This window comes from Lutjanus erythropterus, chromosome 9 (assembly GCF_056507025.1).
Source record: "Lutjanus erythropterus isolate fLutEry1 chromosome 9, fLutEry1.hap2, whole genome shotgun sequence".
Classification (NCBI taxonomy): domain Eukaryota; kingdom Metazoa; phylum Chordata; class Actinopteri; order Lutjaniformes; family Lutjanidae; genus Lutjanus; species Lutjanus erythropterus.
The window spans coordinates 12,506,060-12,531,797 of NC_139325.1; the positions used below are offsets into that span (position 1 = coordinate 12,506,060).

The 25,738-nt window shown below is 40.8% G+C and overlaps 1 protein-coding gene across 1 annotated transcript in view; it reads right to left on the bottom strand.

Moving 5' to 3' along the window:
• znf407 (zinc finger protein 407) overlaps nucleotides 1-25,738 on the bottom strand; it is a 205,395-nt gene that overhangs the window by 15,014 nt on the left and 164,643 nt on the right. The window lies entirely within an intron of this gene.

The window sequence follows — 25,738 nt, forward strand, 5'->3', positions numbered from 1 at the left end:
GTTTATGATTAGATGACTTTATGTGCATCTATTGTGATGGCCCTGAACATGAAAAAGTTTGGGAACCCCTGCTTTAAATAACTAGCCTGCTAAACACTTCCTGGGAGGACCAGATGGAGTTAGACTTTCAAATTAAGAAGACTAATAATGAAGGCTTGGTTAGCCAGTACAGTTAGTAGTACAGGAGACTGTGCCATTGCAGGAAAGTGCACTTTGCATCACAGGGGCAAGTAAGAGCAGCGTCATTTACCAAAACACAGAAGCTGCTGGGAAATCATCTGGTTGGCTATGGATAAAAAGAGCAAACGTGTGGGAGGCTGCTGCAGTTGCACAAAGTGAGGCCTGATCAACCTCAGCAGGGCTGCCAGTGAGAGGGCGTCTGATGCTGAAAGGCCTGAAACACCTGATGACTGCAGGTTACATCACTGATTATGTGCCCTAGAAAAGCATCAGAAGATGCACCAGTTCAACTTTAAAAATGACTAACCAGATATGACTAATGTAGTACTTTTTGTTGGAGCGCCGGTTGTTTCCATCGATGCTCTAAATCGGAGCTATTTGCACTCTGCAGCTGAAAATGATCACAGCGTGATGGCCTGATGCAAGCAGAAAAAAGAGACAGAAGGTATGTAAGAGCCTCATCCAAGAATCCAAGAGGGACGGTTGACATATGAAACAATAACAAAGATCACAATACTCTTCTTCTCAATATTCCCCCTCCTTTTTTTTCCCTCCCCTTTCATTCTCCCCATTAGGCCCCTGTTCTATCTCTCTGGCCTGTGTCCTTCTTCCTCTCTCTCGTCTCTCTCAAAATCTCTGGAGGTGGACCTTTGATTGCTTCTTTAATTAGCCATGTCAGACGGCTCCGTGGATTTACTGGGGATGTCGAACTTCTGCAGATAATTACATGCCTTTCCCCTTTCTCTCCACTGCTCCATCCCTCCATCCATCCCTCCATCCTCCTTTCACTGTGTTTGTTCCCCTATCTATCCCTCTCACTCACTCTCCCATGATTTAATGATTAATTATGGATGTGAGTTTGAGAATAAAAGCTTTTTCGCTAATCAAAATGAAATTTCCCCCCATTCTCGTAATTACAGTGTGAAGATGATGTTGCTGATGTCTTTTTGTTGCCAAGGCCTGGCCCGCGCACTGATCTGAGGTCCATGTCAAGACGGATGAAATGAATAATCGCAACATAATGGCTTCAGAGTTTCAAAAAACTGGGTGGAGAAATGAAGTCACAGTAGACTGGATTGGGTTTGGGGGAGAAAGAAAATAAAAGAAGGATATAGACAAAGAGACAGAAACAGATTGCTATTGAAGAATGGAGGCCAAGACTGGGAATCAAAGAGAGGCCTAAATCTTCAAGCTCAGCTACAACCAGCAGCCATGGAGGGAATGTTTGCTTCATCTAAAGCTAAAGTTTTAGTTAAAAACTTCTTGATATCATTTAGGGTTGCAAGTGACAAATCTTTTCCCTATCCATTAATCTGCTGAGTACTTTCTGGGTAATTGATCAATTGTTTGGTCTACAAGATGGCAGAAGATGGTGATGTCTTCCTACAGTCAAGGTTAGGTCATCAAATTGTTTGTTACATCAGATCCACAGTCCAAAACACAAAGAGATGTGACATTAACAATCACATAAGACAAAAGCAGAGAGTAAGAAAAACAGTACAAAGTAGAAAATGAGCAAACCCTCACAATTAAGATGTTGGAATAGAAAAATGTTTGGCATTTTAGCTTGAAGAATGACTTAAATTAATAACTGATGACAATCCAAAAACTGATGTTTGATTAAGCAAATCGATTCACCTATCTCAAAGATTGACTATGACAGCTGAAACAATTAGTCCATTAATGTCAGCAGAAAGTTCAGCAGCCTCAACTTTATTAATAAGCTAATCAATATTACACAAAAAACAATTGCCAAACAGTCTTTAGTTCAATTTTGAGAATTTACAGTTTTTCTGTTCTCTGGGTTGTGGATTGTTGGTCAGACGATATAAAAGATTTGAGGACATTAAGGCCTAAGTATTCTCCAACGTTCTTGTCAGATGGTCAACCCGCTTTTAAAAAAGAACGTCCTCCCACACCTTCCTGAAGTCAGAATTCAAGCAGCTGCGTTCCACAATTTCTATGACTCTGAAACTAACAATCTGACATTCACTCCCACTTCAAGCAGATATTGGCCTGGTGTGTGGAGGTGAGAAAGTCACCAGCAGGTTTGAACATCTCCATCAAGCTCTCTTTTCTCATTCCTTACAAACTATCTCAAATTGTTTGTCACTGCTGTCACTTCTGTGTACAAATGAGTGCAACACTGTGAGGAGAAACTGCCTAATAGTGTCTGCAGCTGTATTTAAAGACGATCAGCTCCCTTGTCTCTAAGGCAGCACAACTTTCATTCCACCTTTGAATGAGGCCATTTGAAACAGCTATAAACAGTTTTGCCCTCAGATGACATGCCATGCAAACTAGTTTGTTTCGTGTGCATCACTGCATTTGTCTTGATTTTTTCACAATTGTTTGACATTTCAATTACCAAACAATTAAACAATTGAGAAAATAAGCAGCAGATCAAATTGTTAGTTGCAGCCTTAATCTATGCACACAGATAAACAGCAAAACTATATTAGAATGAACTACAGATTGACAGTGATATAGATATTGATGGCAACGTAATCTCTTTGTGCAGAAACTGTAGACAAGGGACAAGACTTTGGTATTGTAAGCTGGTCGAGTGCAGGTAGAGGGTCCATGCAGAGAGAAAAAAGAGGCGTAAAGCACTGGACAAATGGAATCTTGGAACCCATTAGCTATCAACAATTTAGCTTTTTATTAGCTTTTTAAAAATGTAAATGCATTAATATGCAGATACTGGCCTCCAACCCCATACTCAAATTTGGAGTTTCATTGTAAACAGTGAGTGGTAAATGGAAAAGGAAGCCTTGGCCCAGGCATCCTAGCTACACCAGAAGACTTCAAACATTTGTTGTTGGCCCCAGAAGTTAAATCATCATTGGGCATTTGCTTATGGGTTCCCAGACAGACGGCAATGCAACCCATTAAAGGGCTTTACCAGCAATTTAGTGCTGCACTTCCATAAAGTGGAGTGAGCAGAGGTCAAGCTGGGTCAAGCGCCAACATTGGATCCTACATTACGCACAACAGAACCCAATGACACAGACCTTAGAGCACATAAAAGTTTGTATCCTTACACCAAGGTGAGTTATATGGTCAGATTTAGATAAGGACTAAACTCTTACAGTACAGTGATGATTTGCTGAAAACAGTTTGTGTATTTTCAGTTTATGCATGAATGGTAGTTTGGCTTGTGATCATCAGCAGAAATAACAGTTTACCCACCTTTTTATCTACCAAAACACCACTGATGCCAACTATATCAAAGCCTGGCCATTCATACAGTGTATTCATACAGAATATTGTATGACAAGTCCCTATTGTTCCCTGTTGAGTGACTCACACTCATATACAACACACACTCACAGTCACACAGGTCTGTTTAGCTTAGTCTCCGATCCTCCCTGCCATATTTACTGGGTATTTACCTAACAGAGGCATGCTGGAGATATTTATCGTCCTGATGGCTCTATATATAGGGCTGAGGAGCTCGGTGAGAGGAGAGGCAGGCGCGGTGGGAGGTTGCTTCTCTAATCTCCATCTCCAGGCTGACAGGCCTGAGAAGGCCCTAATGAATGGCTCTTTTCATCTGCACGCCTGTGTGTATGTGACAGTATAAATATTTAGCAATATTGGAGTCAGCTCGTGATTTTACACAGATGGAGTGATTGATGGCTCAGCCCCCTGACGCATGCCAAAGACCATCCTGGAGATGTTATATAAACCACCACAGCCTCTCTCTCCCTCCATCATCATCTCCATCTCGCTCTCTCTTTATCTTTCACACTGCCTCCTCTGCTCTCCGCCTCCTTCCCAGCTTGTCTTCTCGCTGTCGATCCGCCCTCTGTGGCTCTGCCAATTTGCTTCACTGTTGAATTTCTATCATACAGTGTGGTGTCTCTACGGCTGTAAGACAGGCTAAATCAGAGGGAAACAACCTGACAGGGAGGAAACTCTGAGAAGATTGGCATCGACATGTTACAGCGCAAACCAGTTTAGTGTTTTAAACCTCTTATTAAAACACACTTTCCCTAAAACAGCTATTTAAAAAAACATAAAATTCTTATTTCTTTGTTTTGCTTTCTTTAATTCATATTTGACTGTTTTAAAAAGCTCTATAAAGTGTTTTAATGAAGTTCACAACTTTACTTTTTATGTAAAGTGCTTATGTAGTTGCTTATTATGTGCAGTAAATTAAAGCTCCAGGTCAACATGTGAGTGAGAGATGTTCTCTAAGTCTGCAGACTCACACATAAACACACACGTACACTAGATATGCATGCAGTCACACACACACACACACACACACACACACACACACACACACACACACACACACACACACACACACACACAGACATTGAGAAACACATGCACACAATGCTGTCATCTGTGTCAGAGAGAAACCAGACCAGAGCCACTCTCTGTTTGAGCAACACACACATTCTGCTGCCAATATGCTGCTGGAGCGCTCTATGAAGAAATATTGTGTGTGTGTTTGTGTGTGTGTTTGTGTGTGTGTGTGTGTGTGTGTGTGTGTGTACAGTTTTGTGTAGCTATACTTGTGAGGACTGACTTATGACAGCGCTCAACTATATTTTGAGTTAGGGTGGACATCTTGGCTGGTTGTCATGGTAAACAGATCAGTTCAGGGCTAACAGTTGAATAGTGGTTAGATAAAAGTATCTTGTTATTGAAAGTAACAGCATTGCTTAGGGTTTTACTGTAGTGCAGTGATTTTTCAAGTGGGTGCCTCTACAAGGTCCCAGGGGGGCTTAAGAAACTGCTTAATAAGTCATTTAAAAAAAAAATCTAATCAAATAAAAAAATGCACAAAATATAATTTGTGACAATATATAGCATATAGAAATCCTATTTGCCATGACTATCTTTCTAATTGCTTGCCAACCAAAACATCATTCATCACTTTATAAGCTGTCAGTGTTGACCTGGACTGCCACCTGCCACGACGCTGCTCTGCTCCTGAAATCTAGTGCTAGCTCACAAAAATGAACACGTTTTTGAAAAGGAAAAGACCAGATCAGACCAACAATCCAGCTGAGAAAAGCACAGCTGCAAAAAAATCTCTCTGGCCAATAGAGGAGTAAGAAAATATTAATACACTTGAGTATCGTGATAGTATGTTTTGTGATACTGTCTGGATTCTCAAACGTATCATGATACTTGTAAAGTTAATTGTTCCAGCCCCTGGCTGGCACACAACAATGCTGTTACACAGCTTCACTGTTCTGAGTGCAAAAAAAAAGTAACTTTTTTAACTCAGATTTTTTGCATATGGTTGTGTGCTCTTAATACAGTAACAGTTTTCCTAAAATTAAATGAAAAAATACATCAACTTGCATGCAGATTTCAATATAGCACAATATAGTGAATTGTAGCCCCTGGTTTGTGATATGTATGGTCTTGCCGGATTCTTGCCAATACACAGTCCCACTGAGTAAATATGTGTGGTGCAGCATACATAATGTATGGATTTGCACAAAATGCATTCTCTGCTTTGAGACCCTCCTAAATAAGTGCTTCAAACTGTCAAAACTTCAGCACCACTTGAAACAAAAGCAGCTTACAGAGGCCGAAAAACAGTCAACTTTGGGTTGTTAAAGATATCTTGCAAAAGGGGGGGCCCACATCCCTAAGCAAATGCTATCTGGGGGCCTTGCCATGGAAAATTTTGGGAACCCCTGCTGTAGTGGTTTTGGTTAAGGTAAGACTAAACTTCAAGGGAAGTAATGTATAAGAATCTATTGCATTTGAGGGCTTGTGTGTGTGTAAGTGTGTGTGCACAGGCCTTCTGCATAGCCTCTGCATAGCCAAATAAACTAAAATACAAGAGCTAAATCCCTGAACAAATATATGAGGACTTTAAGGGGGGATGTTGAAGATGTATTAACCTTGTAATTGCCTGTGTAAAATATGCTCCCCTGGTAATGAAATTTCCTGCTTTAATTTGAAAAAATTGGGGAAATATCTCCCCTTTTTTGCCTTGTGTTTTCTCATTTAATTGCATTTAAAACTTCAATCTCAAACACCCCCACCGCTTTATGGGGGGAAGGACCAGCGTCGGACCGCCACACCTATTAATCTAACTGTCCTTTATCGGAATTAGCATTCAAATGTGATCGGTTCCACTGCGCCTTCGCCACCGCTTGTAATTCCAACAAAATCCACTCCTATGCAATAACTACAGTGCCCTTCAAGACCACCGCCACCTCCCCCTCGCTTTGAGAGGTATTGATTTTTATTTGTTCTGTAATGAGAACAATTAGTCTTTTTCCTGCCCTCCTTTCATCTATCACCTCCATGTTCGTGTGGCTCTGCTACCCAGCCGACCACTGTCTTTAAACCCAGCTGGAGGTCCACCTCTGGGCAGAGGACACCACTGTGTCCCTCTGCATAGGAAATACAAGCTCAGAGAGACATAACAAAGGACGTTTCACTTTTTCTACCTTGCTATGACCTAACACTAAAGATGAAGTGAATACAGCTTGATCTCTTTGAAAAACAATGTGTTCATATGTAAGGGCTTGATCCAAAAGGCTTTTTGACGCTTATACTTGTATTTTGTGAAGGAAACACTCTCACAGTCAATATTTAAAGGAGAAATATGCAATATATTTGCTGCACTAAATCATAAAATGACCACGATGCCATCAGAGAAGAAAAAAAAACATGCTTGAAATGCTGGCTTCTGCGATGCCACAGCCAGGACGGTCTCCTTTGAAATCTACTCCACTGTGGAACGTCTGTTTTTGTTTGCATGTTTTACTTTTATTTACTTTACAATGAGTTAAAAAATTAATGCAGAATGTTTGCAAAATCACTTATCGTCTGTTTATGAGTTGTAAAAAATTATTAATAATCTTCTAAAAGGAGTATATATTTATAATGTTTAAATTGAGCAACATGTTAATGTTAATAAAAACACTTTGGCGGGCAGAGTGTGTATTTCTGGGTTAGGGTTAGGGATGAACTTACAGTGTAGGATTTCTCACTTGCCATTGTCAAAGTATCATGTATGTTGTCCATATACTTATTTTTGAATGCTTAGAATGCCACCTTAAAAATATTTTACTTGCCAAGATAATTACTTCAATTATTTTCTACATTATTTTTTGCACTTTCTCTACAAAAAACTTGGATTAATCTAAAAAATAATAGCAACAATTCATTATTAATCAGTGCCACAATAATCACATAAATAAACTGCACCCTATCTATCATAATGGATGGTTAATCTCTAATTTTAATGAAAGGCCTGTGTCTAAACCAGCCAGCCTGACTCTAATTGAAGAAATTACCACACTCTAAATCCAGCGAGACTGGTGTTAACATGTATCATAAAACGTGAAAACACAATAAAGCACTCACATCTATCCATTAAGAATGCTTTAATTTGTGCTGTGGCAGCAGAGTGGCAGGCTGGACTGACTGACTAGCGGCGATCAGGAGACTTTAGCCTCTATAAACCTCCTGATTGACAGGGTGATTTGTGACTGACTGACTGGATAAGTGGCTAGCTGCTCCCTCCGTACGGCAGTTTGTGCCTGTATACGAGCATGTCTGTGTATATGTGTGTGAGCGTGACGTCAGGTCCTATTTCAGCCATGGCCGGTGAGGAATGAAGCATCTGAAAGAGTCCATTTCTCTTGCCGCGCTGCCTGAGCCTTACTTACCCTAATGATGTATAATAGCCTGCAACTACACTTAACCTGAGCATTACTGTGGCAAAGACTGAGTGGAAGAGGCACACGCGCGCACACACACACACACACACACACACACACATAAGGTCTAGTTTTTCTGAGGACGCTGTTTACCAAAGGCTGTGAGGGCTGGAAACGACCTGGCACGTTGAGAAATGAAAGGCTCGCAAATCGCACTCCATCAAATCAAATCAAACCCGAGATGTGTATTAACATCGACAGCTGTATCCTCGTTTTCTCTCTGATCCTTCGCTCGCACTTCACTGGGCCGCTGACTCATTCTGTAGCTATAAGCTAAATGATACAAGCAGTTAGCATGCTGCATCTGTTGTCTCTTAATTAAACTCATTTTCCTGGATGGCTGTGTATGTTCATACATGCAATATGGAATCTGGCCCTTTAACCTCTTCCGCATGCATTAGCGCAGACGAGAACGATCTCATCACTTACATTTCATAAGTGACTGAATGAATGCACGTGCGTGTGTGTGTGTGTGCAAGACAGGTCGGAGACAGAGGAGAGACAGTAAATGACAGAGTCACGTGAGGCGGCTACTGTATGAAACCTCAGATCTAATCAATAGGAGTGAGGAGGACGCCAGGCGCCAGCCAGAGGGTCACCACTCATCACTCAGGTCAGCGGCGAACACACACACGCGTGCACGCACGCACACATGCGAGCATCCGCAGGGAGGGCACCGCGCGGGGGCACATTACTAGACAGGACTATGAGGCAGTAGAGGATGGGTCAGAGAGAGGTTGAAGCACATAGCAACAGAGGGGGAGCCGGATCGATGAGAGAGATTGAAGGAGCTCCGTAATACCAGAGGAGTCACGGATGTCCAGAATACAGCTAAGCAGGGCTAGGAGATGGGTCAGGAGGGTTAAAACAGCCTCGCACCGCAGGGAGGAGGCATCGACAAGCCATAAAAGAGGTGAGGGAACAGCGGAACTGACTGATTTTGATGCTCATCATGGTTGAATGCACCGCAGAGTATTGTCGGCGTAGGAGAGAAACGGAGGAGATGAATTTGATCAAACTGACCACGTTGTAGCTGGAGATGAACAGGTTTACTATTATGACAAATACAGCAGGCTTTTAGCAACATTTGCAACAGGAGACAGCCTGCTAAGCTGTGGGAGCTCGCCTGAAAGTGGGGCAGCAGAGGAGAGCACCAGAAGAGTGTGTGTTTGTGGGTGTGTGTGTGGGCACATTGTGTGTGTGCTGCAGTGGAGCGACACCGACGGAGAAATGGACTGTAGGCCTGGTGGCATTTAGCCCTGTTCTATAATGACACTGAGAGCTGGGGAGGAGACACAGGCACTGTTATTGAATTATTGAAGGTGCACGGTGAGGTATAAATCTGCCATGGAGATGCCATACTGTTGTAACACACACATACGCGCACGCACAGGCGTACAAGCACACACGTACACAGAGGCCACCGACACACAGCGAGGCTGGCGTGACGACTGCAGGCTTTGACTTGCTGACCTTGAGGTTGTTAAAACAAGCTCTCCGTCAGCTTTTCTGCAAAATATGTTTACCTCGTGAGAGAGAAGGAGGGAGAGACAGAGGAAGAGAAGGAGAGGGAGCAAAAATGTGTCTGTGTGTGTGTGAGAGAGAGAGTGGTGTGTGCGTGTGTGTGTGTGTGTGTGTGTGTGTGTGTGTGTGTGTGTGTGTGTGTGTGTGTGTGTGTGTGTTGCTGTGCTGACATTGCCGGAATAAACACAGCAACTCCATCAATTCTTCCGGATTGTGAGGCAAAATAAAAAAGGAGACACTGCAGAGGGAGACATAAAGTAACTACCAACCTGTATTAGCCAGTATCCAGCCAGCTTCTACTACACTCTCAGACAAAAAAAAGGGTTCTTCTTGAAGGGCTGAGGTTCTGCCCAAAACCATTTGCTTCTGAAGAACCTTTTTTTTTAAAGAAAAGGTTCATCTAAGGTTTCTATTAAGAACTCATTTCATCCAAATAACCCTTTTTGGAATAAAGAGCTTGTCAAAGATTTTAAACAACAACAACAGCAAGAAAACTTGTTGAACTCTTTCATCAAATGTTTGAAATGCTCAATATGGTTGAAAATTAGGTTTCTGAACCGGAAAGGAGACCAGTTCTTGCACTTAATTTTTAATTCTGTTTGGAGCAGTTCACTCCAAAATAAACTGGCTCTGAGCGCTAAAATTTGGTTCCCAGCTGGCACCAAAAAATAGCTGGTTTTCCTTGGGAACCAAAGACAGAGTGGCATATTCTACAGGTAGTTGTTCATTGTGCATCGCCCTCTGCTGATGACATCCTTGATTACAGTGGTTCCACTCAAACTGGTGAGACCCAAGCTGGTTTGCTAGATAGCACCAAGGATCCAAGAATCTTGAACAAACGTGGTTCACGAACCAGAGCTACTTTGGTGGAAAAGGGTCTCCAGAGGGCTCAGAGTGGGGGCATTACACCATAGAGGGCTTCTTTGTCGAACCTCTCTGATACACCTTTTCAACCAACATGGAACCAACCCTGTTCTGGTTCAAGCACCTAATAGTAGATTTGTTCAAGGCCAAAAAAGTTCCCAACTGCAACCTGTTAAATAGCAGGTTTTCCTGGGGAACCACACTAGCCGTCTGATATTCTACAAGATGTTGTGCATTGTGCGATGGCATCTGTTGATGCCTGTTCAAGACCCAGAGCTAATTTAGTGGAAAATGGCTCATAGAAGGCTCTGGGTGAAGCCTGTCACAGATTGTATTAGGTATAACCTTTTATGTTGGGTTCTAGGCAGAACTCTCTGAAAGGATTCCAAGCAGAACCTATGAGGAACAAATGGGGTTCTCCTATAGGGACAAGTCAAAGAGCTCTATATGGTTCTAGTTGGCAGCTTTATTTCTGAGAGTGTAGTCAGTAGCATCATGACTGAGAGAAGAGATTGAGCTCTCGAGAGCACAAACAAACATTTGAATCCTGTGAAACCACAGCGCACACACAGATTAAAAGAGAACGGTTGTATATATGTACCTGTAGCGAATGCAGCCCAGAAACCGTACATCAGCCACCAATTACTGATGTTTATCTCTTAAATAAAAAGAGACAGAGTATTGCTACATGCATGAAGACATCACTATATGTGATAATTCCCTTTTCTTCCTTCCAGCGGAAAGATTTTCACCGCACGCACCGACACATTTTTATTTCCATTATTATTTCTGTATCTCGGTACAGATAGGGAGGTAGTGTTTCTCAGCTCAGCTGCCTCCCAACTCGAACAAACCAAACGGAGGCTTCCTGAAGAATCATGGATGTAATGTGCTGTATATATGTGCGAATTAAATTACAGAAGGTTGCAAAATGCTTATATGCATTTGTTTGTTTTTGTTTCATGTATGCATATTTGCACATGTATGTCTGTGTATGTGGGTGTGTTTATAAGGGGGCACGTGTGTCCTGCCTGAGCTCTGTAGCCGAGGGGGGCACCTCTTCTTATTAACATCATCAGTCTGCATCATTACTAGGCTGCCTGGGTTGGGCAGCAGGTGCTATGAGAGTGCCAGGGTTACAAACGACCACGGGATCGCTCTCAGAACACACACACACACACACACACACACAAAGAGGCATACACGCAGACACGAAACACACAGACAGACTCCGAACCCCCCTTTTAAATCCCCAAAAGGGATGTGGGGTGTCTGTGTCTATCTGTTATCCAGTGGGTTAGCGCTCGGTGTCTGGCCAGGTTTTCACTGGGGGGGACGGACTCCATCCATTCTCCTGACAACAGGCCGGCGATACGCAGCAGAGGCTGAGAGAAACTCAGCTCAGAGCCGGGGAGGGTCCGCAAGTCAGCCAAAAAAACGAAGAAAAAAAACAGAGGTTGTGTGCAATACCGTGTGCAACTAACTGGAACATGCACACAACATCAACACAGTGCTAAAGAAAGAAAAACTCCTGGGCCTTTTAACAACTAAAATTACTGCCTTGTGGTTGTGCACTGCTGCCAACTAGTTGCAGTTTACTTCTATGTCTGTCCAGACTCATATAATGTATGGAGCGAAGACATGAATGGAATTTAATGAAAGATTTAAAGTGTATTTTTTGGGAATGGAAGAAATGAAATCCCCATTTTGACTGTATGATTCCAGTGGATAATTTCTAGTTAGAAATTACAGGTTCTGGTTTTACAGAGGAGTACAGAGCTTAACATTATGATGTCACAATGCAGGTGATCTTTGACCTTTTGGATATAAAACATAATCACTTCCTCATTTTGTTAAATGAAATATTTATATACAATTTCAACATACACAGCATATGAATTCTTGAGTCTTGCCCAAAAACGTATCGTGAGGTCACAGTGACCTTGACCACCAAATTCCTTCTAAGCATTCTTCAGAAATTGCATTCTCGAGAATGGGGCAGACTTAAGGTTACAGTGACCTTGATCTTTGACCTTTGGCCCCCAGAATTTAAGCAGTTCATCCCTTAATCAGTCCAAGTGGACATTTGTGTGAAATCTGAAGAAATTTCCTCAAGTCATTCTTGACATATCACGTTCACAAGAATGAGAAGGATGGACGGAGACCCTGAAAACACAAAGCGTCCAGCCACCGCTGTCACCAGCATGGAGGCATAAAAAAACAGGGACATTTTTGTAGCATATACAAGAGTTGACTATAGAAAGCCTTTAAAGGGTCTGTTCACCTAAGTTACAAAAAGACATATTTCCTCACTTCTCTGTGATGGTGTCTAGCCATGTAAATGGTTTTGGTTAAGTGTGACCAAGTGTGAGGTATCCACATACACTGATGGCAGCAAGCTGGCATGCAGGGTGCTGGTCTGACCATCAGGAGCAATTTAGGGTTCAATGTCATGACCAAGGACACTTTGACATGAGGACAGGAGGAAGCAGAGATTGAATCATGAGGGCTGGATATCATTTATGAAAATGACAACAACAGCACCAATACCAGTACCCTTAAAATGCAGTAGTGGGCCAATCACACGTCACATTAAATCGAAGAATTCTTGCTGTGATTAGCTGTGAGCAGAACTATACGAGTAGTTATTTTTTTCTAGATCTGCGTACAAAAAGAATCGAACGCAGGCGTCATTTGACAGGACAAGTTTGGGTTATTTTGGTCAATACCTTAAAAGGTGTTGAGAACCCATACCCACTGTACCCTCTGAGCCACAGCCGCCCCTCTTAGTCAAGCTCCCTGATTAAAAAAGACATTTTGAAAATTCAACAGGAAACTGTCTTTAAACTTTAGTTTAGTCACAACAGAAGGTGTAGAGCAAAAGAGGAGAAGCAAAGGGCCTTGGTGAAGCAGTAACACTACTTGCAAAGCTAGTTGGTGAACTACTGTAACTGGTGAGGTAACCGCTAACACAATAGGCAGCTGAGAACATGCTAACCCTGAGGCTGTTTTTCTGGCATCTTTACTTTGCTGTTTATTCTGTCCTGGCATTTTACTCTGAAGATGGTTCAAGAAGAGTTTAAGCAAATGAAGAAGAAAAAACAAAAACAACAAAACAACTCACCAAATGTAAGTACTAACTCTCCTGCTTATGGCACAATAAGTTCACACAGTTTATTCAAAAGATGTATTTGTACTATTAACTCCTGTCCAATAACTTTCCCCTTTTATTAGAGCAGTTAATATTCAGATAGAGGAGGTGAAATAAAAGTACATGGTGCAACAATATTGTTTCTGGTTAAGACATATTGGATCTTGTTAAATTATATTTTCAAAGCAGTGAGGACCACAAATGGAATTACATTCACCTCCATTGTGGAGGGTTTGAAGCCAAACCTTAAAATCTTTGCACATAAAACCAAAATGAACTGTGTAACTAGATCCCACTAACTGTAAATGAGATAATATAATTTTTTGTGATTTGGGCAAACCAACCCTTTAACCTTAACTGACTGTGATGCATTATTTTTAATCAGTAACAGTGTCAGACCAGGGGGGAAAGGAGACTGAGTATACAAAGCTTAAAAATAAACTAGAATTAATACGAGTCCCTCCCCACATGTGGATACTGGGGGGGTGGTCCATAGAGAATGTACAGGGTCCAGAATTTTGTGCTACACCCCCGCTAACATACAGGTAAGACCTGTGATGTCAATTTATCTCAACAGATAGAAATAAATATATAGCCAACATCAATCCTCTGTCAGAGTTGTGAGGTCCTACTTAAAAAACACGTATACACACACAGCCATGTCCGCACAATGGACATCTCATAAATATGAGCATGGTCAATAGGCAGAGTTTGCTTATTGACAGATGGATATCTACACCAGTGAAGTTAATGCTGATAAAATGCCCTGCGTTATTATGGCGTGTAACCAGAGAATGGTAATAAAAGCTATATGAATGGGGACTGGCCTGTTTCTCAGGCGCCTCTATGGCACCACCCATGACACCAAAGATGTGTCAAAGAGAACAGACACTCAATACAGTGCTGTGCTGCTCTACCTTACCTACAGTTGTGGATTATGTAGCCGGCGTGCATTCATTTAAGATGTACACATTGATCTGGCATTGACGAACCATTTCATATTAGCCCAGCTCTGCTCTTTACGGCATCAAGGGCAATCAGATGCACTGTACTGCATCAGGCTAAATTTAACCTACTATCAATCCAAATGTGATATACTCAAAGTCATCCTGCTTCAGTCACTCACTGGTGGGTCACTTTCAAATAAACCTGAACATCAGATTTAACGCAAAAAGGAGAAATACGGTAAATAAACAGTATATAAAGCCACTGGAAACTCAAATCCACAATGGTCTTCTAACCACATAATTTAGGGTCTCATGTACATATTAGTAAGCATCTAAAAAGTATACAAATTAGTTTAATCGAGATTTGAAATATTGTTTGTTCACTTTCCTGTATTAGGTGTGCCTGTGCTTGGACATTCATTACAAAATATATGCAATGAATTCCATGAACCAATAAAATATAATATCAATTTAAGCAAATGTTAAACTTTAACATTAACATTTTCACTGCTTTTTTTGTGTTCAGACAGCCCTTTATGATGGGAGAATGATGCCGCTGTCTACGATCTCTTCACAGCCATAAGACTCCTTTGAAAAAAACAGTTATTTTACCTCATATGACGTGGAAGTTGCTGGTTTACCACTGCTTCCAGTAACGTTAGCTCAGATCTGAGCTAATGTGTTAAAACACTAAAGTCAACTCCTGTTTTCTGTGAGGTAAAATCAGTTTCTGTTCATTGAGTCTGGTGGCTAGAGTCTTGAAATAATTCTAAGTATAGCATGCATTTAAAGTGTCCTTGTTGGCTAAAACAAGTTTTGCTTCTGCTCCTGTCTACAGCAGTATGTGCTTAGCTTCTGTGTTGGGACTCCTGAGGGATCTGTCAATCAAATATGATTTGCCACGCCCACACAGTCTTGAGAAATGCTCTAAATGGCAAAATGTGCTGTTTTTGAGCTAAGTTTTGTCATAGCTATGAAGGTTTATTTTCACTCACATCTTCGTGGATGCTTAACGAGAACTAAACGTTGACATCATATACAAATTTTACTATTTAAAGCCATGTTTCAAGAGGCTTTAATAACAGTATAAGTTAGCTTAGGAAAGATTAACCCACTCAAGTTGAGGAATCTGTTTTGCTGATTGTACAATATACTGATATAATCCCTCAACCAACCAGTTAAAACTGAGTCAGAGCAGATAGGTATGCCACTGAATAAATCAGCATTAGAGTGATATTGATTTGACTGCAATTCAATAACAAAATAGAGGAGAGCGGGGGATACAAAACAAAATGATAAATAAATAAGAGATTCACAACATGGAGAAAAAAAATTGTATTTGGTTCTCTAATATTGAAGCTGCAGCAGAAATTAATGTCCCTGGTTAGTTAGTGCTGTTAATTGGGCGTGCAAAATTAAAATGTTAACGTCACTGCTAGATGGGAGCGCGGAGAAGGCCCCCGCAGCTGTATTTGACCTAACAGAGCGTGTTTCTTCCCTTTCCTTCTTTCTCTCTGCTTCAAGTGTCTCCAAAACTAATAAAAAACCCCCTCACAAATCCCCCCATGAAGCCCTCCATATGAACTGTCACATTAATAACACTGCACTCGTATTCAAATTTTCTGTCGAAAAAGCTAAAGAAAGATTGAATGCCCCGCCGTCGCGCGGCCAAAGATTGAAGACGTGTCTCATTGACATTGTTAAAAGTTTATGAAAATATATGAATTCTCAAACGTGGCGGGCCGCCGTGCAGCTCCACTCCCAACACTTCTGTTAGAGACCGCGGCTTTTAATCAAAATGATTGAATACCACAAGTTTGGATTCAGGGATTCTAATAGAGGACGGATAAAGTGTCACGGTCCAGAACTAGAAAAACCACACGGGATCACACATGCATGCATAAAACCTTTCTACAATTTTTTTCCCCTTCCTTTTTTTTAAGCATATTCCTCATTGGTAGGTATCTTGTTTTCCTCTGTTACTGAGTGCTCATGTAAATGGCATGTGTGCTGACTGCAGTGTACAGTGGGTGACTGTTGGCTCTGTTCCTTTGCTTTCTGGAGCTGATATGAAGCTGTATCAGGGGAAAGAGACATATGGCACCAACATGCACACACACACACACACATACACACACACACGTACACACACACACACACACTCATGCAGAGACATATGCACACTTATAAAGTGTGCTGAACATACAGTAACAGCTGCTGGCAACGTCACTTGTGAAGACTAACGTGAGTGACAGGCGGCCATGCCTTTGTGTGAGTGTGTTGCGTTGTTGTGGTGTGTGGCGTTGGCAGCAGAGGGCTGAGGTATAATGCTCTCTGAAGACCAGGAGCACTGCAGAAAAAAAAGGCCACGCCACTGGGGATAACACATGCCATCTCACTGTACCACACACAGTATATCAATACTTGTGACGCAGGAGCAAAAGCAAAAATAAGCTTGTTTTAATGTAACCACAATACTTTTCTGAATTTATATAAATGACCACATCCCCACAGCGGTAATTCAAACTTTCCATGGGGTACGTGGGAAACCCTCCTTAGAGAACTGGAACAAAACTGCAATAAATTTAAACAGAAATAATGGCTTCAACTTAGATGAAACAAAATATCATTTATTGACAGATGAGCCGTCAATAAAGTCTTTGGAAAATTAGCCTCACAACAAAATGCAGTGTGTCCTCAGCAGATATTGGCTGACTGGCAACTTTTTACTTTCGCGTAAAGAATTGGGTTTTTCATTGGGTAGAGTTTTGCTGGGGTTAAATTTGATTTCCTACCAGTATGGCTAATGACTGTGGCTCTGTGACCTGTGACCACCTCAACCACAGCCATCAGGTATTTTAGGTATCATCAGCTATTGTCTTTTGCTTTGTTTTCTTATGCCTGTGCATTTATTTAAGTCCAAAATCACAAATCACAATTTGCCTCAGGGGGCTCGACAATCTGTGCAGCAACCATACTCAGCTTGCTTTCCCCGCGGGTCACTTTTGCAGAATGACAGGAGGCCAGGGGTCAGGTACACACATTAAAAGGCCCATACTACGTTTCTTTCTTTTTATTTTAAATTTAAATGACTTATTTAATTAACTAAATAAACTTGGCATTGGCCCTCTACCACTGTAACACTGATTTAAAAGTTGTCTGTATTTCAGGTATTGTGTCCCCTCAGAGAAAATAAAAAGAAGCTGGTGCTGCTGTTCATTGTCCTACATCTCCATATTACTTTCTTTTTTAAGTTACTGACATGTGACACAAGTCCCTTTTAGACCCAGCAACAATATCAACATCCATCGCAATGTTTCACTGTGCATATCATCATATGTCAATTTGTTAGACATCACCAAGATATTTTAATGCATTCAATAGCTGCAACCGCATCCTAGTTGAAAATGCTTTTAAAGAGTTTACACAACATTACAGATAGTGTTGGAATAATGTTGGAATGATTCATAAACATAAACTGCTCCCACTAGGGACAGAATGAACAGCATATTTAAGCTCTTTTAGTTTGTGTAGGCTAATATGCAGCTTTCCAAGCAACAGCTAAGGGACTTAATTAAAAAATCGTATAAACAACAATAACAACAAAATTCACAGTGTGAATTAATTTATTTTCATTGTGAATTAAAAAAAAAATGGTCGGCGAACCACACAGCACCATATTGTGGACCAGATTTGGCTTTACAGCAACAACTCTGTTGCTTCAAAGCAGAGACAGGTGAGAGTAGCAATGCTTAGCAGGAGGTGGCTAAAAACCAGAATAGCTAGAAACATAATGAAATTCAGTGGCACAAGCGTGCACACTCACAAACACATCAGTTGATGGTCTTTGCATGTTACTTAACCTTCTCTGTGTAGATGCTGATGTCTCCTTTGGTTGCTGCTATATGTATAATCCAGCATCAAAGATACTGCGTGAAGCGGAGGCAATAAAAACTTTAGATTAGATTGTCAGCCAGCTTGTGGATAACTGATCACAATTATTGTAGGTTACACATCCCTTCATGTAGTCAGCTGTACATATTATAATAATTGCAGAGTGTTAATTTGAGATTAATGGTGATAACTGTCTGAAAAACATAATGAGTAAAGAGCAGTCAGTTGTATATTTGAACATATCTGGATTCAATTTCCTTCAGCTTAACCAAATGATCTAGCTTTCTTCAAGCATAACGATGTCTAATAAATAAAATTTAAAATGTCTATTACGATCCAAAGTAAATCATGTGCAAAAGATCAGTTCAAATCAATTATTTAAGTTTCATATTAATGTATAGCTTGATATAACATCATTTAGGGAAAATTACAGACTGCTGTTAAATTTGACTGGAATCGTCCCTGCACTGTCAAACGTTGCCTGAGCGTCTGCGCTGAGTGACGTGTGTGTACAGTATGCGTGTGTGTGTGCTCTCATATTGCTGTGGCAAGCAGGTGGTGTTTTTCTCTCACTCCAGGAGGCTTCTCAAACAAAGAGCTCTTAGCGTCAACTTATCAATCTCTGCTATGACACAGCTAACAGCTGGGTGGAGGGCAGGTTGGGAGGTGGGGAGAGTACAGTATAAACACAACACACACACACACACGTACATATGCACACAGCGTGAGTGTTGCCTGGAGAGCGCTGTGGGAGGTGACTCATGTACCTGTTTATGTGAATGAGCGCAGCATAAGGGGACACAGGTGAAAGGAAAGGCAGAGCAGCTTTGTTGGGTAAGAAACAGCGATGAGGTGGAAGGAGGGGGTTCAGAGGTCAGGGTGTGATGGGGCTGCAACACTGACAGTGCGCCTTAACACTGGATTTTATCCTTTTGTTTTAATGTACTTTGGTGAGAGTCAGGTGGGGTTTTGTGGCACAATCAAACCCTACATCTTAGACCAGCGGCTCCTGAACTTTTTGTGGCACGCCTCACATCAGATGCCACAGAGTTCAAGTCCCTCCACCCCTCCAAATTATTATTAATCATTAACAATGACTGTTGAAGCAACTTATAAAGATTCAAGTCAGCAAACTCTTGTTTGTTATAAAGCTGCTATGATTGATCAATTAATCAATTACAAATCAAATATGAACTTAATCACCACCTATTTTACTAATAAATTAATTTGTTTGAATATTTTTTGAAAGTAAAAAAAAAAACGTAAAAATTCAGCTTCTTAAATGTGAATATTTTCTGATTTCTTTACTCCTCTGTAACAGTAAACTGAATATCTTTGGGCTGTGGAGGTTGAGAACTTGGACTTTGGGAAACAGTGATCAACATTTTTCTCCATTTCCTGACACTTTATAGACCAAAGAAGTAACTGATTGATCAAGAAAATTATCAATAGATGAATAGACAGTTTGGGAACCACAGTCTTAGACGATGTATCTGCAAGTACAGTCTCTGCTCCTTAACTGATAAATGACCTCATACAACTGCCTCTAGGCAGTTATACCTAACTAAACAGTTCTGCAAGGTGAAATAAAAGCTTTAAAGTCAAGACCATTATCACTATAATCCAGTCCAGTTTCCTCCAGTTCATCAACCAGTACCTGAAATCCACAAATGATGCAATTAAATCTCTTTGAACAACATCTGAAAAACATTAAATTATTGACCTGAACATCAAAATACAAAATATCAGTTTCAAGGTTTGCTGTGATGTCAAATAGTGAAAATAACTCATTGGACTCATGTTTTTCAAGTATTTTTTCTTTTATTCTGTTGACTTTAAACAGGTTAGAAAGTATTTAAGTCCAAGCTAGTGCTTTTATCTATCATGTTAGATAAAGATGCTAATTTCCAAGCAAAGTGTGTTTAACTTCAAGTTGCAGTCAGCTGTGCCAGGTATTAGTACTTGATACCGTAAAGATATTGATCAAAATAACCCCAGTAGCAGGGAATATCAAACCTTCTCCAGTTAGACAGTTCCTGCATACAATACTTTTTCTAGCCATACCTTGAGAAAAATTACTATTTGGATAGATTTACTTTTAGCCAATCACCACAGGTGTTCTTTGATTTTATGCAACATGTGATTGGGCCACAGTCTGTGGTTTGGTGAAGTCGAGTGCAGTGTATTTGACGGAGTTGGCAGTTCAGTGCACTGAGATGTCACCAAGATGTTCACAAATATGGCTGTACCACACGCCTGTGACATCTGTTGCGAAAATTCAGAAATAAACAGTCTATCAGACAAAAGACCGCGCAGGAGAACGAGAAGGCAAACTAACTCTCAAATAGTCCCATATTTAGAAGAAATACCAAAAGTGATCTCTTTGCCTTGCCCTTTTCAGCACAGATAGAGACCGAAGGCTGGTTCTGAGCAGTTATGACCGTCTTTTAATCTACAACAATTAATTAGAATATCAGATGAAAAAAAGGAGAAGTGCTCACTGGGTAAAAGGCAAATGCTCAAATAAATCAATATCAATATGAAATGTTAAGTTTAAAGTTCATTATTTGAGTGACAGAAGATTTTTCACCACACATCAGATAGAAATAAATGAATAAAATGTGGGAGGATTATTTCAGGAATGCTTCCATTGACATGATGGGTATTGAATGAAGTACCATCACTTTTGGGGTTCTGGTATTGTAACTTCAGAAAGACACCCAGCCCTAGTGCACTTTAAACCAGGGTTGATCAGAATCTTCATCAGTGTTAGGGGGATCAACAAGTGTGACTGTTGCAAGAGTGATGACAGTTGTGTGATTATTTTTCAAGCGAGGTTCATGCTGCTTGCACAAGATCTAAATACCACTGGTTCTGGCATGTGCAATTCAACTTCGACAATGCACTTCTTCATCTTCCTGGCACCACTGCTATAATTGTGACAAAACAGTTTTTTTTCTGTTCAGTCAGAAGAGGCTTCTGGTTTAAGAACTAATAATAAAACTGAAACAGACAAAGAAAACATTAATTAAATGGGTTCTTTTTTATATTCTGGGGAGGTCTATGTAAGTTGGAGCCACAAATTTTAGTGACAAAAACAGCACAAACCACAGTTTCCTCCCACTGCCTCAGACCAGGTCAACAGCACTCTGAGCTGTCAACCTTGATACCAAAATTGCGGCTTGCTGCTGGATTTGCCAAGGACACTCCCTGACCGAACCTCTCCTCCAAATGGGTGTATGGTGAGTCGTTAATAGTCAGTCAAAGTACAGAAAAGATGGAAGAAACAGAAATAGAGCCCCTTTTTACTGTGCCAAGCCACCAGAAGGAAGGAAGGGAGGGGTAAGAAAGTATTGAAACCCACCAATGATCATCATGGGGTAGTTTAAGTCCATCAATGATGAGTGAGGTACAGTTGTAAATCCCGCCAGTGACAGGTGGGGTAGAGATTGAGGCCCACCCAGTGAATGATGGGGCGAGCTGCAGTCAAATCCATCTACATCAAAGCTCCAGGCCTCGTCTTCCTTCCTCTGTGGCTCTCTAAAGAGGCTCAGGAGTCACAGCTATCACTCTCCTCCTCAACCTAGCCCCCCACCCCCACCCCCACGATTCGCCCTTTCATTATCTCCACGGCAAGAAGGGGAGAGAAACGGGTGGGAAAAAAAACGACGGAGAGGAGAGTGGAGAGGTCTGAAGAGGTTTTCAAATCCAGTGAAGCCTGTCATATTACAAAAACATGTCGCTTTAAACTAAATGTGAAATATCAGTAATTGAAGCCATAAATCCACTGTTGTGTTTCCCCTTGCCTCCCCCCCTCCTTTCTCTCCCTCCCTCCCTCTCTCTCTGGCTCTCTTTATTTTTGTAACGGTGCTTTTGATGAGCGGTAAATTGGAAATTATTTTGTGTTGTAATGCCGCCCTGAAACGTCTTCCCATTACCATGCGTCAGTCAGCGCTGACAGTGAAATTACTCAACTGTCAATCTGGCTATCAAAAGAGGTGGGTGGGGGTTGTATCGTGGAGGTGGCAGAGGAGAGGAGGAGAGGAGGGGGGGGGGGGGGTTATACAAGGAGTTAGAGAATGATCAATACATAGAGGGTGATAGAGGAGGAGAGAAGAAGAAGGCAAGGTGTGGAGGGTTGTTTGGTCCGTCATAATACTTCTGTTGTGATTGAATAAATCAAAGCTGTTGTGGAATTTAGCTGTCACTATTACCCTCCTCCTGAGTGTTCTTATTACTGTGTGTGTGTGTGTGTGTGAGTGTGTGTGTGTGTGTGAGTGTGCCATTACTGGTACAGGCACCATCTCACGAGGGCGGCAGCAAATTAACCATAATTGCAGATAAGGGACAATAAGAGGGAGAAATGTATAGAATCAAGTAAATGGAATAATTCCTTACTTTGTATGGCAATAATTTACGGTATGACCAAGGTCTCAGAAACCTTAGATTCTCTCCTGCTGCGTCCCAAGAATGTGTATGTGTGTGTATGTGTGTGTGTCCCGGAGGGCACAGCTGTGTTTTTGTTAGTGTGTGTGTGTGACTACATTTCCAGTGATATAGAAGGGAAATAACAAGCTAGATAAAGCATTACCTCCAGATGGTGATCATTATAAAGCAAATATCCACCAATATAATGGAAGAAAAGATTAGTGTTGCAGTTTTATGCCTTTTGATTCTCATTAAAATACTCTTAAAGGAGAAATCTGTAATATATTTACTGTACTAAATCATAAAATGACCATGATATGTCATCAGAGTTTAAAGAAAATGCTAAGATAAAATACTGGCTTCTCTGACAACAACACTACAGCCGCAGTGTTGAAAATTTGAGAAATTTCTCTTCCAGTATATGATAAATAAATAATACAATAAATAACGATTTGTTTGCCTGTTTCACATTAATGCAGAATGTTTGCTGTATATTTAGTGTTCATTTAAGAAAACATTAATAATTTTTTAAAAGGCGTTCATGTTTATAACAGTTAAAATTTGAGTATAATGTTAATGGAGTCTGGCAGGCAGGCAGTCACTGAACTCCAAATCCAGACTGTGTATTTGCATATAGCAGAGGGCTAACGGTCATAGCTTTACACAGACTGACAGTTGTTGCCTGTTATTATCAAATTACAATGTTAACGCACATTGTTTCGCTCCTGCAGCCTGCCTGAGCTTTCTTGAGTCTGGGGACGAGGGGGCCAGTGGAAACTACAGACTGGAGTTGTCAAGATACCAGAATTTTAAATTTCAATACAATTCTAATATTAAAAAAATACCATGGCAAAAGGAAAAAAAAGAAGACACTTTTTTTTCTTTTTAAAAATTAATAAAACAGTGCTGAAAAAGTCACTTAACACCGTCCAGTTTTGCTGCAAGCCAAATTCAGGCATCATTTTTTAATATATTTAGTCCTGCTATCAAATGTCACTATTGTATTGTTTTTTTTTAAGCAAGTGGTAAGTATTGATACTTTGACGATTTTGATAACCTTACCAGAGACAGTATATTAAATTGTATTTAAACCTATTTAACATAACATCTATTGGACTGCCGTGCTCATTTTTGGACACACAACTGTTACATATTGCTCCTTTAAATTCAAAACATGTTTCTCACTAAAAATGAAAAGATTTACCACACTCTAACAATGGATAAAATACTGCTTTCAATAAAAAAGAGGGCAAACTGCAGCTGGACGCTGTGTTCTCACCTGCATCTCAGCATGTTATACACAAATGTTCTGCTATTATTACTGCTGCAGTGTGTGCGTTGTTGTGATGTGTGTCTGTAATGACTGGTGTGTTGAGAGGGTCTGCAGTATATAGGGAGAGAAAGAGAGATAGAGGCAGAGAGGAGAGTGAGAACTCCTTTATTGCTCAATGCTAAATTAATTGCACCAATTATTCACGGAGAGAGTTGTCTAGTGGCGGCCTTCGGGGGGCGAGGCCCTGACCGCTCTCCCTCATTTTTAATTGGCTGTCCTGTTGAATAATTGATTGGAGCAAATGTGAAATGGATGGGAAGGTCCAAGTGTCTTTCATCACAACGGGCCGGCCGCTCTGACAGCCGGCCACAAACAAACTCTGCTGTTGTACGCAATAAACAAACCGCACGCAGTTGAATTCAGCCTGGCCACTGCGGCGGGGTTAGAATAGCAGATATGACTCCTGTACAGGAAGCTGCCCTCTGAAAAGCCAACAAGATGCAACAACACCAGTAAAACTGATACTGGCAGGGCAGAAATCAAGGAGGGAGGCTGATGTGGGTGAGAAGTAAAGCTATTTGTATCATGTGTAAATGGGGAGAAGGTGGAATAATAGAGTGAAATAATCTGAATTGGCAACTGAATAGTGAACTATATTTAACGTGAGTGACTGAGACTGATGTACGGAAAGGGGATTTGAGGTAAAACACTAGCTCAAAGATATTTCAGGTACAATATATTACATTTTGACTTCAAACTGGGAAGTTATGAAACAACAAGATTTATGCTTTTATGAGGTGTGTCTGTTATTGAGACCGCAGTACTGAGAACATGTTCAAAATGGTTCATTGGTGCACTATTTTCTCCACTGGCTTAAACTTTGTGAAATTGTAGCTTTTTGGTCAAGTTTAGGCAGCCGAACTATTTAGTTTCAGATATTTATATATATTTGGGGTGTCACAGTTTTTTCATCATCATCGTCATCCCCTCATTCAGACTGATGTTCACATCCCCTAATAAGGACTCCATCAGCACAATAAAACTGCACTATGGTCAGAATACGAATTCATGCCAAAATGACAGCATGCAATCATACAAAATAGTTAATTTTCATGTTCTTCTGCAAAGGATCCTGATGCTATTGCAGAGTTTAAGTTATCTGGTAATTACTGCTTTTTAACTGCAAAAATCTGCTGAAGTCTTAAATATTTAAATCTGTCCAGTCGTAACATCTGGTGAAAAGAGATGCCATCACTGTGATGACAGTGCTTAGCGGTTATAGATCCTGGGATTTCCCAATGGCCTCTGAAATCTTCATCTGGGATTTCAGCTAAAAATTTCAGTGGTGTATAAGTTCACTCTGAAACTGAGGGTGCCAAGTCACCAAGTCAAAAAAAATGCTAATTCTTGCATAATGTTCCTTTAAACTCAAAAATGTTAGATAATATTTGACTGGAATTTCTCCTGTTTGTCCAGGATAAAAAATCATCCAGGACATGTGGACAGCCACCAATTTTTTGAACAGAGATGCTGTATTATTTGTTGTTTTTGTGAGTTTCACACAAGAAAGTGGCCAAAATGTACATTTAAACTGTTATATTAACACAAACGAATGAATGTTCAATAAATGTGTCTGTCATTTTATTCACCTCTGATTCTATCTCACATAAATACATTACACACGCATTCTTACATGTGCCTCATCCATACAACACAGACCTACACACACACACCCACACAAACACACACCCATACACACACACAC